This window comes from Artibeus jamaicensis, unplaced genomic scaffold (assembly GCF_021234435.1).
Source record: "Artibeus jamaicensis isolate MK-2021 breed Jamaican fruit bat unplaced genomic scaffold, CSHL_Jam_final scaffold_2375, whole genome shotgun sequence".
NCBI lineage: Eukaryota > Metazoa > Chordata > Mammalia > Chiroptera > Phyllostomidae > Artibeus > Artibeus jamaicensis.
The window spans coordinates 1,251,877-1,267,677 of NW_026522032.1; the positions used below are offsets into that span (position 1 = coordinate 1,251,877).

General features: G+C 37.6%; 1 protein-coding gene and 1 pseudogene across 4 annotated transcripts in view; one reads left to right on the top strand and one right to left on the bottom strand.

Moving 5' to 3' along the window:
• Window positions 1-15,801, bottom strand: part of EDA (ectodysplasin A) — a 371,738-nt gene that overhangs the window by 43,836 nt on the left and 312,101 nt on the right. The window lies entirely within an intron of this gene.
• Window positions 10,622-11,402, top strand: LOC119040220 (receptor expression-enhancing protein 3-like; annotated as a pseudogene).

Below are 15,801 nucleotides of genomic sequence, written 5' to 3' on the forward strand. Positions count from 1 at the left end.
ATAATTAGGGGCTTTAACACCCCACTCATGGCAACTGATAGAACTACTAGACAAAATCTTAGAGAGGTATAGAAGAACTGAACAGTACAATCTCAAAGAAGGTATAATTTTTATTTTTATACAATCTCACAACCCCCAAGAATTGCAGAATACACACATTTTTTTCAAGTGCCCATGGAACATTCACAAAGAAAGATCATAGCCTGGTTCAAAAAAACAAACTTCAATAAGGTAAAATCATTGAAAGAATACAAAACATGTTCTCTGAGCAAAAGGGAATGAGACTAGAGGTTAGTAATACAAAGAAAATAAGAAATTCTACAAACACTCAAAAACAAAAAAACACACCTTAAACAACCCATGAATCAAAGAAAAGATTCAAAGGAAACAAAAAGTACAGAACACTGAATGAAAATAAAGACAGAACATAAAATTTAAGGGATGCAGGTAAAGTAATGCTTAGAGGGAAATTTATAGCACTAAGATTGATAAAGTAAAAAGTAGAATAGGCACAACTTTCCAATATAAGGAATGATATGAGGACTCATTATAGATCATGCAGCTATTAAATGGATAATAAACTTTCTGGAGTAGACATACCTTTCTTATTCTTCCCACTAGGTACAGCAACAAAAAACCCTGGATGCTATATAATTTTAAAAAATAAGAAAACTCTGAAAAGGTGGAGCCCTTGGGACCTGAGGAATGAGAGAGTGGAAAGTTTCCTAGGTTTTCTTTTTGCCTTATATACCCCAGACTTGGAACTGAGGAATCTAGCCACTGAGAAATACCAAGAGGAGTAGAGAAAGAAAAAGCCCTAAGAAAATCTTCCTCTCTGATAACAGTGACTAGGAAAGAAACAATCTGGCATTAGAGAAAACTTTTAGACAATAACTTCTCTACTCAGACAAATACTACAGAGAAACACGGGTGACCCTGCCCCCACCCATTCCTACAAAAGCCAAGTAGGAACCCTAGAATTCCAACCTCATGAAGTTACAATGAGGTACCCCAATCTGCTACTGGTATGGTATTGGAGAAGGCCAAAGAAGGAGCTGAGACTTCATCTGAGCCAGCAAGTAGCTACATTTTCCCTCCCCCACCCACATGTTCAGAAGAGACCCACCATGTGGTGAGTTGGAACTCCCACTGATACCCATCAGTACTGAGAAGCCCCTTCTAACTCAGGGGTCAAAGGAGAAGGAAGCATGGGACCTGAAGTTCCATCTCTACCTGGCAGTAATGAGGTGGCAACTCCTGCTTCCCCTGAGAGCAGCTAGTGAAAGTACAATAGAAGGTTTAAATAGCACATAGGGCCTTGAAATGTAAAAACCAATGTTCCCATTAAAAAACTAAACAAAACACTTATACTAAGAACCAAGAATATCTCAAACTGAGTGAAAAAAATTAATAGAGGCCACTAGCGAGGTGATAAAGATTTTCAAAAGTTGTCACTGTAAGAATCCTTCAATGAATAATTATGAACACACTTGGAGAAAGAAGGAAAGCCTTATAAAAATAAGAAGTCTCAGCAAATAAATAAAAGATATAAAGAAGAGGCAAATGGAAATATTAGAAGTGAAAAGAAACACAGAATAAAAAGCTCGGTTGATGGGCTAAATAGCAGTCACATCAAATTAAACTTCTGAAAACTAAAGACAAAGAAAAAAACCATTTGCAGCCAGAGAAATACTGAAACTATACCTATTGGAGAAAAGCAAGTCAAATGGCAATGGATTTCCAGTAAGAAACTGGGGGTCAGAAGAAAGTGGTACAACATTTTTCAAGTCCTGAAAGAAAAGAACTGTCAAATACTGAATCTTATTTCTACCAAGTGAAAATATTGTCCAGGAATTAAAGGGATATCAAGAAATCTCAGATGAAAAAAACCTAAGTTACAAGTAGGCTTTTTTCCTCTAGTAGGGACACATCATTTTACATTCCAACCTGCAGTATATGATAGTTCTGATTTCTCCATGTCCTTGTCAACTGTTATATTATCTGCATTTTTTATTATAGTCACCCTAGAGGGTGTGAAGTTCTATCTCACTGAGGTTTTGAGTTTCATTCCTCTAATGGCTATGGCCATTTGGTATCTTCCCCAATTTTTAATGTACATAATCTAAATTGTTTAAAATATTTCCTCTATATACATTGTGCACTACATCAGATGGTGTTGTAATTTTGCTTGAAACATGACAAATGATCTAAAAAACTCACAAGAACTAACAGTCTATTGAATTTACTCCTATGTTTACCATTGTGGTGATCCTTTCTGAAGTTCCGAGCCTTCTTCTAACCATCGTTTCTGTTAATAGAACTTCTTTTAGTCAATCTTTCAGGGGAGGTTTGCTAGCAACAATTACTCTTCCTCATCTGAAAACTCCTTTATTTTCCCTTAATTCCAAGGATGGACAGTTGTCTTTCAGCATTTGAAAAATGTACCATTTTCCCCTTGCCTCTAAGCCAGGGGTGTCAAACTCATTTTCACCAGGGGCCACATCAGCCTCATGGTTGCCTTTGAAGGGCTGAATGTAATCTCAACTCCTTAACTGTTAAGGAATAGTTACATTTATACAACCCTAAAATTATTTTGATCTTTTGAAGGCAACTGCAAAGCTGATGTGGCCCCTGGTGAAAATGAGTTTGACACCCCTGCTCTAAGGTTTCAAATAAGAAATCTGTTGACAGTTGAATTGGTTTTCTTCTGAAAGTGATACATCATTTTTTTCCTGGCTCCTCATAAGACATTTTTCATCATCTTTAGTTTTCAGAAGTTTAATTATGATGTGTTACATCATGGGTTTACTATATTTGGGTTTCACTCAGGTTCTTTAATGTGTAGCTTTATATACTTTGCCAAATTTGAAGTTTTAGCCATTATTTATTTCTTTTTTATTGAGTTGGACAAAAAGTCCATTTACTTTTTCCATAAAACAAAAGATACATTTTCCATTTTCACCAATAACTTTATTGATTTGGATATTTTGAGTACGTCGGCTAGTTCTCTCATGGTAAAATGTTGATTGTTCTCAATTAATGTCTTGATTTGATCACTATCAAGTTCGACTGATCTAACGGTTTGTGGAGCATTGCCCAGCGGGAAGTTTCCAGCATGAAACTTCACAAACCACTTTTCACTCATCCAGTCAGTCACAGCATCTTCTCCACACATTGCAGGAATCTTGTTTTTTTTCCCCCCATTTCAGTCGAGTTTTTACCTTTCTTGAAATAATAGAGCACAGTATGCGGAAAATGTTGCATATTTCCTTCCATCTTCAATATTAAAATGGCTACATAAAATTGCATCAATTTCGACAGATTTTTTAAAACACACACTTATATGGCAGCTGTCACAATACGATCTAACGAAATTGTTTTGAATGACGTTAAAGACAACTAAGCACTACTAGAGCTATCATATGGAAAAAACCAAACAAACTTTTTGGCCAACCCAATAATAAAAAATTGCCATAAGGTACATATGACAAAATTTATCATAACAATTTTATTTATGTATCTGTGTATTTATGTATTTATTTATAGGGGAAGGAAGGCAGAAAAGCAGAAAGATAGATGTGAGAGAGAAAAGTCAATCGGTTGCCTCTTGTATGCACTCAGACTGGGGATCAAACCCACAACCTAGCTCTGACCTGGAATCAAACCTGCAATCTTATGCTTTGCAGAATTATGCCCAATAAACTGAGCCACACTGTTCAGATCCATCTTACCCATTTTAAAGTGTACAATTGAAGAATCTTAAGTACCTCCATGCTGTTGTGTACTAAATCTCTAAAACTTTTCATCTTACATAGCTGAAACTCTCACCCCATGAAACAACACCCCCACTTCCTCTCTACCCCTAGGTCTTGTCCACCACCATTCTAACTTTCCCTGTGACTTTGAGTCCTCTAGGTACCTCATTTAAGTGGAACCACACAGTATTTGCCTTGTGATTGGTTGATTTCACTTAATGTAATGACCTCAAGGTCAATTCACTTTGTACATGTGATAGAATTTCCTCCTTTTAAGGCAGCCATTACTTTTTCAAGACCCTTTTCAATACTTCTCTCTCTCCTTTTGGACACTGATAATATGGGTGCGGGATCTTGTTATTATCCCACAGATTCCCTGAGGCTCTGTTTATTTCTTCCCCCATCCATTTTCTCTCTGCTGTTCAGACTGACTAAATTTTAATGCTCTGACCTCAGGTTACCTGATTCCATCTTCTGTTATCTCCACTTCACTACTGGGCCCACCCACCGAGTCTATTTCAGTTATTGTATTTCTCAGTTCTACAATTTCTACTTGCTTTTTTAAATAACCTGTTTCTTTACTGAAATTTTGTGTGTCTTTATTTGTTTTGAGAGAATCTGTAATTACTTGCTGGATTTTTTCTATTATGGATGCTTTATACTCCGTGTCAGATAAAATCGAATTTGTCTCAGTGTTGGTGTCTGTTCTCATTCATGAGTGATTTTTGATTGGAGGTTGTTGGGTACTATATCATGAGACTCGGAATCCTATTCCATCTTCTTTTTCAAGCAGACAACCCCTGTGTCGAAGTATAATATAAGGGCTGGGTGCATGTGTAATGTTTGTGCTGCATCCCACTGACATCCCTGGCCAAAAGTGGGGTATTCGTTGAAAATGTGTGGAGTGGAGCCCTGGCTAGTGTGGCTCAGTGGATTGAACACTGGCTTGTGAACCAAAGGGTCACTGATTCGATTCCCTGTCAGGGCACGTCCCTGGGTTTTGGGCCTGGTCCCCAGTGGGAAATCTGCAAGAGGCAACTGATCAGTCTATCTCTCACACATCGATGTTTCTCTTCCTCCCTTCCTCTCTGTCTAAAAAGTAAATAAATAAAATCTTAAAAAAAAAACAAAGAAAGAAAATGAGTGGAGCGGAAGTTCTGTTACTTGCCCTCCGTGACTCTACTGACACCATCCATGTGAAAGTGGGGGTGCTGACCTACAGGGCTATGGTTTGTTACATTTGAATAGAAGCATTAGCTCAGCTCCCTGCTACACCCCGCTGATACCCAACGAATGGAAAAGCAAATTACCAATGAGTCCCACCTTTTATCACCTTACTAAGTATCAATACTGCTCACTTGTGGGTGGAGGTTCAGCTCCCCACTGGGCTGCAGTCATACCAGGGGCAGGGCAGGGATAGGAGTGCTGATTAGCTCTGCTTCCCACCGCCTCTTTCAGTTTTATTGCTGCCAGGTGGGTGTGGAAGTTCCGCTTCCCACTGGGCCTTCCTCAGAACATGGGTAGCGGGATAGCAGGGTGCTTGCTAGCCCTGACGTACATCTCTTTGTTCAGTCTTTTTGATGTGAAGGAGGATACAAGCTCAGTCTCCCCACGGGCCTGCCCCACTGACATAGAGATGAAGTCCAGTGGCGACTAGCCCTGCCTACACCAATTTATTAATCTTCCTTAATTCTGGGCAAGTGCAGTACTTAGCTTGCTGCTGGCCTGGAAGAGAATAGGAGCATCATCTGCTTCTGCCAGATAGCAGGATGAGAGAGACTGGCTGCTTCCTTCTGCCAACACAACCCCAGCAGTGCAATACAAGCGGGCTTCTTGCTTTGTTTGTGGGAAGGGCTGGGGTGGAAGATTAACTTCCTAGGAAGCCACATTGAAGCTGTGTAGCTCTGGGGTGGTAGTGCAATTCTTTCCCATTGGTATAGGGCAGGTATTGCCAAAAAGATTTTTTTTGTTATAAAGCAAATCATCACCCACCCTCTTTTTTAGCTATGGGCATCAGGCTTTCTTTGAGGCCCCCCCCACTTTTTTGTCTGTGTCTGATGGCAGGTATGAATTGCACGTTTCTATTGTGCCCTGTCTAGGATCTATGGCAGACAGAAAGGAAAGGCTGAGAGCCCAGTGTTGCATTGTTCCAGTTCCAAGGCACTCTGCCTTGTTCTTTCTCCTTTTTAGCATCTTCTTCGTTATGTCCAAGGGTTTTTAGTTATAAGAGGACTGAGAAGGAATGGACCTTCCCCACCTTGGCAGAAACACAAATCCTCCAAGTTGGTTAGGAAAAAAAACTCAGCAGATCACACATGTTCAAATTTGAGGTTTTTGATATCTTAGGGGATTTCTGAGAGTAATAATGATTTAAGGAATAAACAATGGTGAAAGACTATCTATGAAAACTTAAAGAGATGGAGATTTACTAGCTTTATGGGAAAGTCGTTCAAAATCTGTGGAATGTTAAACAGATCACTCTTGCTGTGGCCCAACTTCTCTTTCCATATAATGCTGCTTTGTGAGTTTGTAAAATTCTTCTTTTGTAAGACTTTATTCATTTACTTTTATAGAGAGGGGAAAGGAGAGAGAAAGAGAAGAGAAACACTAATTGGTTCTCTCTTGCATGTCCCTAACCAGGGACACGGCCCAAAACTCAGCCCTGTATCCGGACTGGGAATCAAACCTGCTACATATTGGTCTGCGGACAACACCCAACCTAGCCATGCTGGTCAGGGCTAGTGCTTTAAGTTTCTCGGGGGAAAAGAAGTAAGTGGCAGGGAAACTTTGGCTCCTTATACATAAAACAAGATTTGACATTCAGTTACTATTGAGTAAAAGTAAGAATGGCAGAAATAGAATCCCCTGGGGGTTGCAATAGCAGCTGCTTTAAAGTCTCAGGAGCAATAGCAATAGCATTTCCCCATACTCACATTCTTGAGTCTAAATACCAGTGACTTTTACCTGTTGGGATGTTTATTGTAAAGTATGCTATTGCAAACTCATTGTTTCAGAAGAGGCCCGTATCTTTATTTTACAAGCCCAGTCTTAGGTGCTACTTTCTGGCCCTTAAACCCTTTCCTTCCTATTGAACCAATATGCTTCACATGTTGCTGCATTACTAGTACCAGGCTGATTAGAACACTGGATATTCGAAGGAAATAGCAACTGTCCGACCAAACTAAGTCACTTGGAAGCAGAGTGGTTGAAAGAACTCTGGAGTCAAAAAGATCTTGGATCAATTCTTGCACCTGCTATTAATGACTTGTGTGACCTTCCACAAATTACTTAATCATTCTGGGCCACAGATGGCTCATCTATAAAATGACAATAAGACTTACTTTACAGGTTTGCTATCAGAATTCCATGATATAAGTACATAAAGTGAGAACACAAATTTGGTAGGCAACAATCATTAAAAAGTTTCCGGAGAACATGATTAACCCTTGATTATTATGTCTGTATTCATCTAATATTTCCTCCCATCAGACCATATAACAATGGCTGTTTCTTGCTTATCCCATGTCTTAAATTCAATCTCCACACAAATGTATGTTACAGCTTCTGGGACAAAGAGCCTTCATTCACTCAGAACAAAAAAAAGATTGATATGATCATCTTCTCCTGATATTTATAATTACTTCCTATCTCTACTGGGCAGAATAGAAGCCCAATGTACTCAAATGAAAAAACAAACAAAACTTTAACCAGCTTTTTCAACCCAGAGAGAGGAAGAGCTGATACCCTGTAACCCAGTGCAATGCTTATGCTAGAAAACTGTCCTGCTAAGTAGCTCAGAAAGCTCAGCTGGTCTGACTCAGGAAAGAGATGGTCAACAGGAATAATTACTTTAAGGTTAGGTCTTGATGCATGAAAAAGGGAAAATGAACTCCTTTTTTTCCATTTCCAGGAGGAAATGGAGACAAGGAAGACGTTATTTTTTGTTCTTATCTTTGTCACCACCTGTACCCTCTACTTAAAGTAATTAACATCTCTGAGGCTGATGTCTGTGCTTGTATGTAAAACAAGAACAACCTCAATGTCATGTGCAGGGTGACATGAGGATTAGAGTGCCTAGCACAGTGCCTAGAACTTAGTAGGGATGCAATAGATGAAGGTTCTTTTAGAAATAGTTTGAAGCCTCTGTCACACAGTGCTTGGTTTATTCATTCCAGGATAAATAAATTAGAGACAGAAAATAGATTCTATGAAATAATTTCAACTCTGCCTAAAATGAATATAATTTCATGGCTGAAAGGAACCAGAAGGTCATCTAAGTTTTCTGATTTAATGTGTAAGAGTATTATTCAGGCACAAATTCAATCTCATATAGTACTCAGGTCAGACAAATTATTTTCCTAAGGGAATCTGTAACTGAGCTATTCTGAAAACTATAGGTTGCTAAACCCTAAGAGCTCACATCATAGTTAAGTGTTACAGAATATTTACTATAGTTGGTCTTTGTAAGCAAAATTCAATCAATTTTTCCCCTTTTTAATATATTTTATTGATTATGCCATTACAGTTGTTCTGTTCCCCCCTTCATTCCCCTCCACCCTGCACACCCCTCCCCCACCTTTCCCCCCTTTAGTTTATGACCATGTGTTTCAAGTCCTTTAGATTCTATATCTCCCCTACTATTCTTGCCCTCCCCCGGTCTATTTTCTACCTATCATCTATGCTACTTATTTTCTGTACCTTCTCCTCCCTTCTCCTCCTCCCAGTCCCCTGTTGCTAACCCTCCATGTGATCTTCATTTCTATGGTTCTGTTCCTGATCTAGCTGTCCTCTTAGTTTGCTGTTGTTTTAGGTGTGGTTGTTAATAACTGTGAGTTTGCTGTCCTTTCACTGTTCATCTTTTTTATCTTCTTTTTCTTAGGTAAGTCCCTTTAATATTTCATATAATAAGGGCTTGGTGATGATGAACTCCTTGAATTTGATCTTATCTGAGAAGCACTTTATCTGCCCTTCCATTCTAAATGAAAGCTTTGCTGGGTAGAGCAATCTTGGATGTAGGTCTTTGGATTTCATGACTTGGAATACCTCTTTCCAGCCCCTTCTTGCCTGTAAGGTCTCTTTTGAGAAATCAGCTGACAGTCTGATGGAAACTCCTTTGTAGGTGACTGTCCCCTTATCTCTTGCTGCTTCTAGGATTCACTCCTTCATTTTAATCTTGGCTAATATAATGATGATGTGCCTTGGTATGTTCCTTTTTGGGTCCACCTTCTTTGGGACTCTCTGAGCTTCCTGGATTTCCTGGAAGTCTATTTCCTTTGCCAGATTGGGGAAATTCTCCTTTATTATTTGTTCAAATAAGCTTTCCACTCGTGGCTGTTCCTCTTCCCCTTCTGGCACCCCTATAATTCGGATGTTGGAACGTTTAAAGATGTCCTGGAAGTTCCTAAGCCTCTCCTCATTTTTTTGAATTCTGGTTTCTACATTCTTTTATATTTGGTCATTTTTTTCCTCTTTCTGGTCCACTCCTTTGATTTGAGTCCCAGTTTCCTTTCCATTACTATTGGTTTCCTGTGCAATTACATTCATTTCAATTAGCTTAGCCTTCATATGTTCCTCTAATTTGTGACTATAATCAACCAGTTCTGTGAGCATCCTGATCACCAGTGTTTTGAACTGTGCATCTGAAAGTTTAGCTATTTCTTCATTGCTTAGATTTATCGGCTCTGGGGCTCTAAGTTCTTCTTCTTTTTTCTTTTAATTTTCCTCGATGATTCTTTTTTCCTAAGTTCTTCTTGAGCCATGTTTTGATCTGTTCATGACTGTTAGGTATGAGGAGTGAAGCCTTAGTTGTTCACCGGGGCGGAGCCACCCAGGTTGCTGGTTTGTGATGCTGTATGTGGGGGCGTGTCAGAGAGGGACAATGGTGGTCCCCTCTGCCGCTTCCTGCCACTTGTGCCTGCACGGTCTGTCTCACTGCTCCCTCCTTCCCCGGTTTATCTGCTTGCAAATGTGTGACCGCGATCAGCCCTCAGTGGGCCCACCCGCTTCTCCACACCTGGGATCCGCCTATGGCTGCCAGTGCGCCTGGGTTATGCACCCGGGTCGGTCAGGTGGATCTTTCCTGCCCGACCCCGCTCTGCTGCTGGCTCTGCCCCTCTTACCGGTTTGGCTGAAGGGTTCAGACTATTGTCAGACTTCTGCGAAGTTAAATTTTCTGTGGTTTTGGCTGTGTTTTTGTTGCTAAAACTTTGTTTTTTTAGACTTGGTTGTGGGAGGAGGCACAGTGCTTCCACCTACACCTCCATCTTGGCGGAAGTCCTCCTCAATCAATTTTTCAAAAAAGATTTTATTTATTTACTTTTAGAGAGAGGGGAAGGGAGGGAGAAAGAGAGGGAGAGAGACAAACATCAATGTGTGCTTGCCTCTTGTGCACCCCCTACTGGGGATCAAACCCATGACCCTTTGATTTGCAGGTTAGTGCTCAATCCATTGAACCACACCAGGAAGGGATCAATCAGTCAATAAACAGACCATGTATAGGTTGGTTAGATGTCGTCTATGACTATAAAGTCATTCCATTCCCAACGACTGTAAGACAAGAAAGAACAGTCATTACAGAAAGGTGAGGGAAAGGAAATATTGACTCCTGGTCTCCCAGTTTTATAGACTATCCAGTTCTGCAGGATAAATAAGATGGCACCCTGGCTCGTGTAGTTTATTGGGTTGAGCGCTGGCCTGTGAACCCAAAAGTTGCATGTTCGATTCCCAGTCAGGGCACATGCATGGGCTACAGGCCTGGCCCCTGGTCGGGGGAGTGTGAAGCAATCAATCAACAGTCTGTCATTGTTGGCCTGGCCTGCCTACTCTCATCCACCCACCTTGGAGGTGGAGTCCAAGCCTCTGGGAAGATGATGTCTTGGATGATTTCCAGAGCTGTGGTATTTGTTGCTGTTCAGAATGTTGTATCCTGCAGATTATTCATACAAAACTGTAAAAACCAAAAACGTGAAGGCATATGTTCGATGGATGATGTATTGGATTGTTTTTGCTCTCTATACTGTGATTGAAACAGTAGCAGATCAACCAGTTGCTTGGTTCCCCCTGTACTGTGAACTTAAGATTGATTTTGTTATATGGCTGCTCTCTCCCTATACCACAGAAGCAAGTTTAATACATACAACACTGCTTCATCTGCTTCTTTCTTCAAAGGAAAGAAAGATTGATGATTATATTGTACAGGCAAAGGAGTGAGGCTATGAGATGATGGTAAACTTTGGGTGGCAAGGTTTAAACGTAACAGCTACTGCTGCTGATAGTGCAGCAGTGAAGAGCCAAGGGGTAACTACCAAGTGCTTACAGAGTCTCAGTATGCACCACACCTAAGAGCTATCCCTGGGGATGAGCACATGGGACAAAGACTGTACCAGCCTCCACCAGTAACAAAAAAGAAAAGTAAAGCAGCCTCTAGTGAATCACACCAGTGCAGATTATGGAACTGCACTGAAAGACAGAGATGAGAAAACAGATGAAGCAGCGAATGGGCCATATTCAGATGATGCGATGTTAACACATGAAGGGCTTTGAAGATGACGAAGCATGAAATCCATGAAAACCGGGAAAGGCCGCAAAGAGGTGTGGTATGGGTCACTAAAATAGAGAGTGAAGAAGAGACCACAGGTATATTTTTAGTCATGTACACTTCAAGTATCCCAAGACAAATTATACTAATCCACTAACATTTTTTCTAACATCATACATTCAGGATTTGTGCAGTAAAATAATTCTTTAAATTGTGGTGGTGATAGGGTTTATTTTAATTAATTTAAGTACTTTTTAATTTCTTTAACAATTACTTTCAAATGTTGACTACTAAAGGTAGTTATGCAAAATATGTATATTTAGATCAGAAATAATAAAAAACTGTGTTATCTGTTTTCAAATTCATCAAAAACATGGAGTGCCTAGCCTATAACAGGAAGCACAAACCCACAGTATACTTGAAGAGTCTTTTTATGGTTCAAGATACATCGGTCTTTGTGTTATTGTATTGTTTACCTCTGTTTGTGTTATAGCTATCACATGAGGATAGTAATTAAATAGGCCTCTAATCCAGCAGTGATAGCACAGGGCATAATGTGAGATAAAGTGTGTTTTATATATTCTTTAAATTTTTACTTTTTTATATACTTTATAGTTTTTCTACTGCCAGCTAGAGTTTTCAAAACAAATATTTGAAAACCAGGTATCCACATAGCAGTTTTGTTCTGGATTCGTTTTGCACACTTGAAAAGTGTTTACTTCTTTTATGACTGTAAATTTGAAGTTTTATTGACACTATCTTTATTACTTGTCATATTCTGACAATTCAAATTTATGCCTTGAATTACATCATCTCTTTTCCTGTGGGTTTCATTTGTGAAATTTGCTTGTTTTTAATAGTATAAAAATATAACTAAATTGTTTGGTTGTAACCGTTTTCAATTATTTTCTTTACAGATAAGAAATTATTAAGTCATTAACCAGTTTTCTTTATTTGGTTGTACATTTCAGTTGAACTCAGCATGTTTTTATTAACACTGGTTATATTCTCAGATTTTAAAAAGTTTTAGCTTTTGTGAAATAGAGTTAGAGACCAGTATAGTACTTAGGTCTTTTCTAATTTGTGAAAATGTCTAACAGCCAGTCTATTCACAAGCTTGGCACTTACATGTGCTGCTGATTTATAAATTTGGCATTAACTAGAATAACTTGGATCACTTCTTTTCTGGCTGGAATAATTTCCTGAAGATAGTTGCCAAATGGAAAATGAGGATGTTGTTAATATCACATATTAGAAGCTATTAGAATAGATATTAGAAAAATACCATTTTTAAATCCAAGATATTTTTGAATTACCAGACTGTGAGACATTTTTACATTGCATTTTTACATTTACTGATAGCTATGCATTATGAACTATAAGTCAATATATTTGTTGATGGTTTTAGTAATCAATAATGAAATTTGTACAATTATAATTGTCTAGGTAATCTACTTGATAAATCTACTTGGTTGTCCAAAAGTAAAAACAATGAGAAAGATTTGTAAGATCTTTGACTTTTCTATCTTTTAAGAAATGAAGCCAGCTGACAGTGTGTATATTCAGGACCTCTTCAGAGTGGTGGAAGAGAACAGAATATTTACTCAGGAGCACCTTAGTGTAATTCAGACATTTCTCTTGATACAAGTCTTAAAATATTTTCTAGATTATCTCACATTCTTAATATGTAACACCAAGTAAAAATTCATTTCAATTTCTTTTCTCCTAGTTTATTTCTATGAGTTTGTCCATCTACTCTACTAATTTTTAGCCTCTTAGTTTCTGGAAAGACTCTTTAATTTGTGTTCAAAACTCCCATGAATTCTGCTTATAAACTTTGAAGGAGTTTTATTTATATTGCATAGTCCTAAACTTATGAGTATAAATGCTATACCATGTTTGTCTTTCCTGCATGAAGGCAGTGTCATCTCAAATTGCCTGACTAGGTCATGTGAGTGACTTTGTATCAAAAACATTACCTATGGGGGTTGATTGGCACCATTATATCATTTTCAAATCTAATTTCATCATCATATCTATTCTTTAATCATAGTGAACTCATACTTTTCTAAATTGGAAGAATTATGAAGCCCTTCACACTTCTAGAATCAAAACATTTAATCAAAGACAATACCAGTTTCAAAGAGATAATGCAAGTCCTGTTTAATTACTCTCTTCACACTTACGATGCTTCTTCTAATATATTCTGCTGCTTATATCCTTATATACAGTCATGTCATTTTGCTGTTCTGTCATTTTCTTATTCTCCTTTTCTTACATTTCTTAAATTTTGCTTCTTTTCTCATGTGTTTTAGCATGCCCTTTCCTTTGAACTTTGTATAATAAGCTTATTCATTTTAGTTTCTTTTAAGGTAGAGCAAGTCATTTTTTGTTTCTATGCTTTTGAATTTCTGCAGCTTTTAGAAGATGAAAATTTATTGCCAGACCACAGTGCCTTGCTTTCCCCACTACCACCACCTGGTGAATGGGCATCACATGCTGCACAAGCCTATTTGGGGCACTATTTTGGTAGCAGGTAAAATTTATCCAGAACTTGTAGCCCTTTTATCACATATGCACTCAACTTGTTCAATAATATTAACTATTTCCAGAGTTTACTTAGAAGTAAGAATTGTTCTATTCTTCAATTTATCACATTTTTTCTAGTATAAAAAATGAGCCAGAGATAAGCCTGATTGCTAAGTATTTAATCATGTAAACCCACCTAAGTCCTGCATAAGATTTCCTCCACATACTTTACTATACATGTAGCTTTGGCTAGAAAGTGATACTGCCAGCATTACTTATGATAAATGCTTGACTACACAGATTGATGGAACAAAATTGTTAAAGTATTTTCAGGGAACTTACTCCATGTGTCACCATCAAAGACTTCTACAGTATTACAAGGTATGTAAATATTCCAAATTTTTGTGAGGCATTGGTCAGATGAATATATTGTCTCTTTTTTAATAACACAGTTTATGCTTCTGGAATGCTCGAACGTTTGTGTTGTTAAAAATAATTCAGTTCTATCTTATTTTTAATATCAATAATTTATATCTTTAATTAGAATGACTAAATTTTATTTTGATATTATCAGGAAACTTAAGGAGTTAATGTGTATTGGGAAGCAATTTCCTGTTTTCTTATATGTGGGCTGATTGATTTGCAAGGCTAATGAATAAATTTTGAGAAGGTCATTGCTAGTGTGATATGCAGTATACATTTCTTAGTAAATATCATTGAAGAGTAAAGGTTTCTGAAAAGGAAATACAGCTTTTCTCTCTACATGTTTTTAAGCTATAATTTTCTAAAGTATCCTACAGATATAATGTGTATTAATTCTTCAAACATTGAGCATGAATTAACATTTTATTTCCTAAAAACCTTTTAAATCTATGTACTTTAATAGTTAAGAGAAAGCAAATTTGCAAACTCTTTGTAAAGGCTATCTTTAGGCCTAGTAGAGAGGTAACTTCACAAATGTGTTTTTTGAAAACTTTAATATAAAACAAACATTTATTAGTGACAAAAACAAAAACAATAATAAAATTAGAACCACTTGAGATATAACTGAATGTCAAATCACATGGGGAGTAGAAAATATACCCTGGATTTTCTTCTGTAAGTTATAACAGAAATAGTAAAAAGAAAAAGAAAAAAATTAGGAACACAAGTGATAAAAGAAAAAAATAGATAAATTGGATTCCATCAAAATTAAAAACCTCTGTGCTGAAAATGATACTGAGAAGACAGTGAAAAGACTACTCACAGAATGGGAGAAATTATCTGCAAATCAGGTGTCTTATGAAGCTCGAATCCAGAAACACAAAGAATTCAATAATGAAAACAAATAACTCACTTGAAAAAATGGGCAAAGCATCTGAACAGACATTTCTTCAAACATTATATAAATAGCCAAAGCGCATATGAAAACATGCTTGATATCATGCATCATCAGGTAAATATAAAGCAAAACCACAGTGAGAGACCACTTCACATACACTAGACAGCTATTGCCAAAAAGACAAGCATTGGTGATCCCTCTTACACTACTGGTGGGAACAAAAACTGGTGCAGCAGCTAAACAGGAAAACAGCCTGCCCATTTCTTAAAAGATAGAACATGAGTTACTATTGGATCCCAAAATTATACACTCATGAGACATGAAAACATATTTTAATTAAAAATGTGTACATGGAAGTCTATAGCAGCCTTATTCATAATAGCCCAAAGTAGAAACAGCTCAAGTGTTTTACCAGTGAATGGATAAAATACATAATTTTCATTCTTATCTTTTCTCACAATCTGTACTCTCTAATCAAATGACTTAAATGATAATATTACTTAATACAGTGAAATAGTATTCATACAAAAAAATGAACTGATGCGTACTTCAGCATAGAGAAACCTCACAAGACACTATGCTAATTAAAATAAGCCAGACATAAGATGACAAATATTGTAGAATTCTGCTATGATGTATCTTGAATAGGAAAACTTACA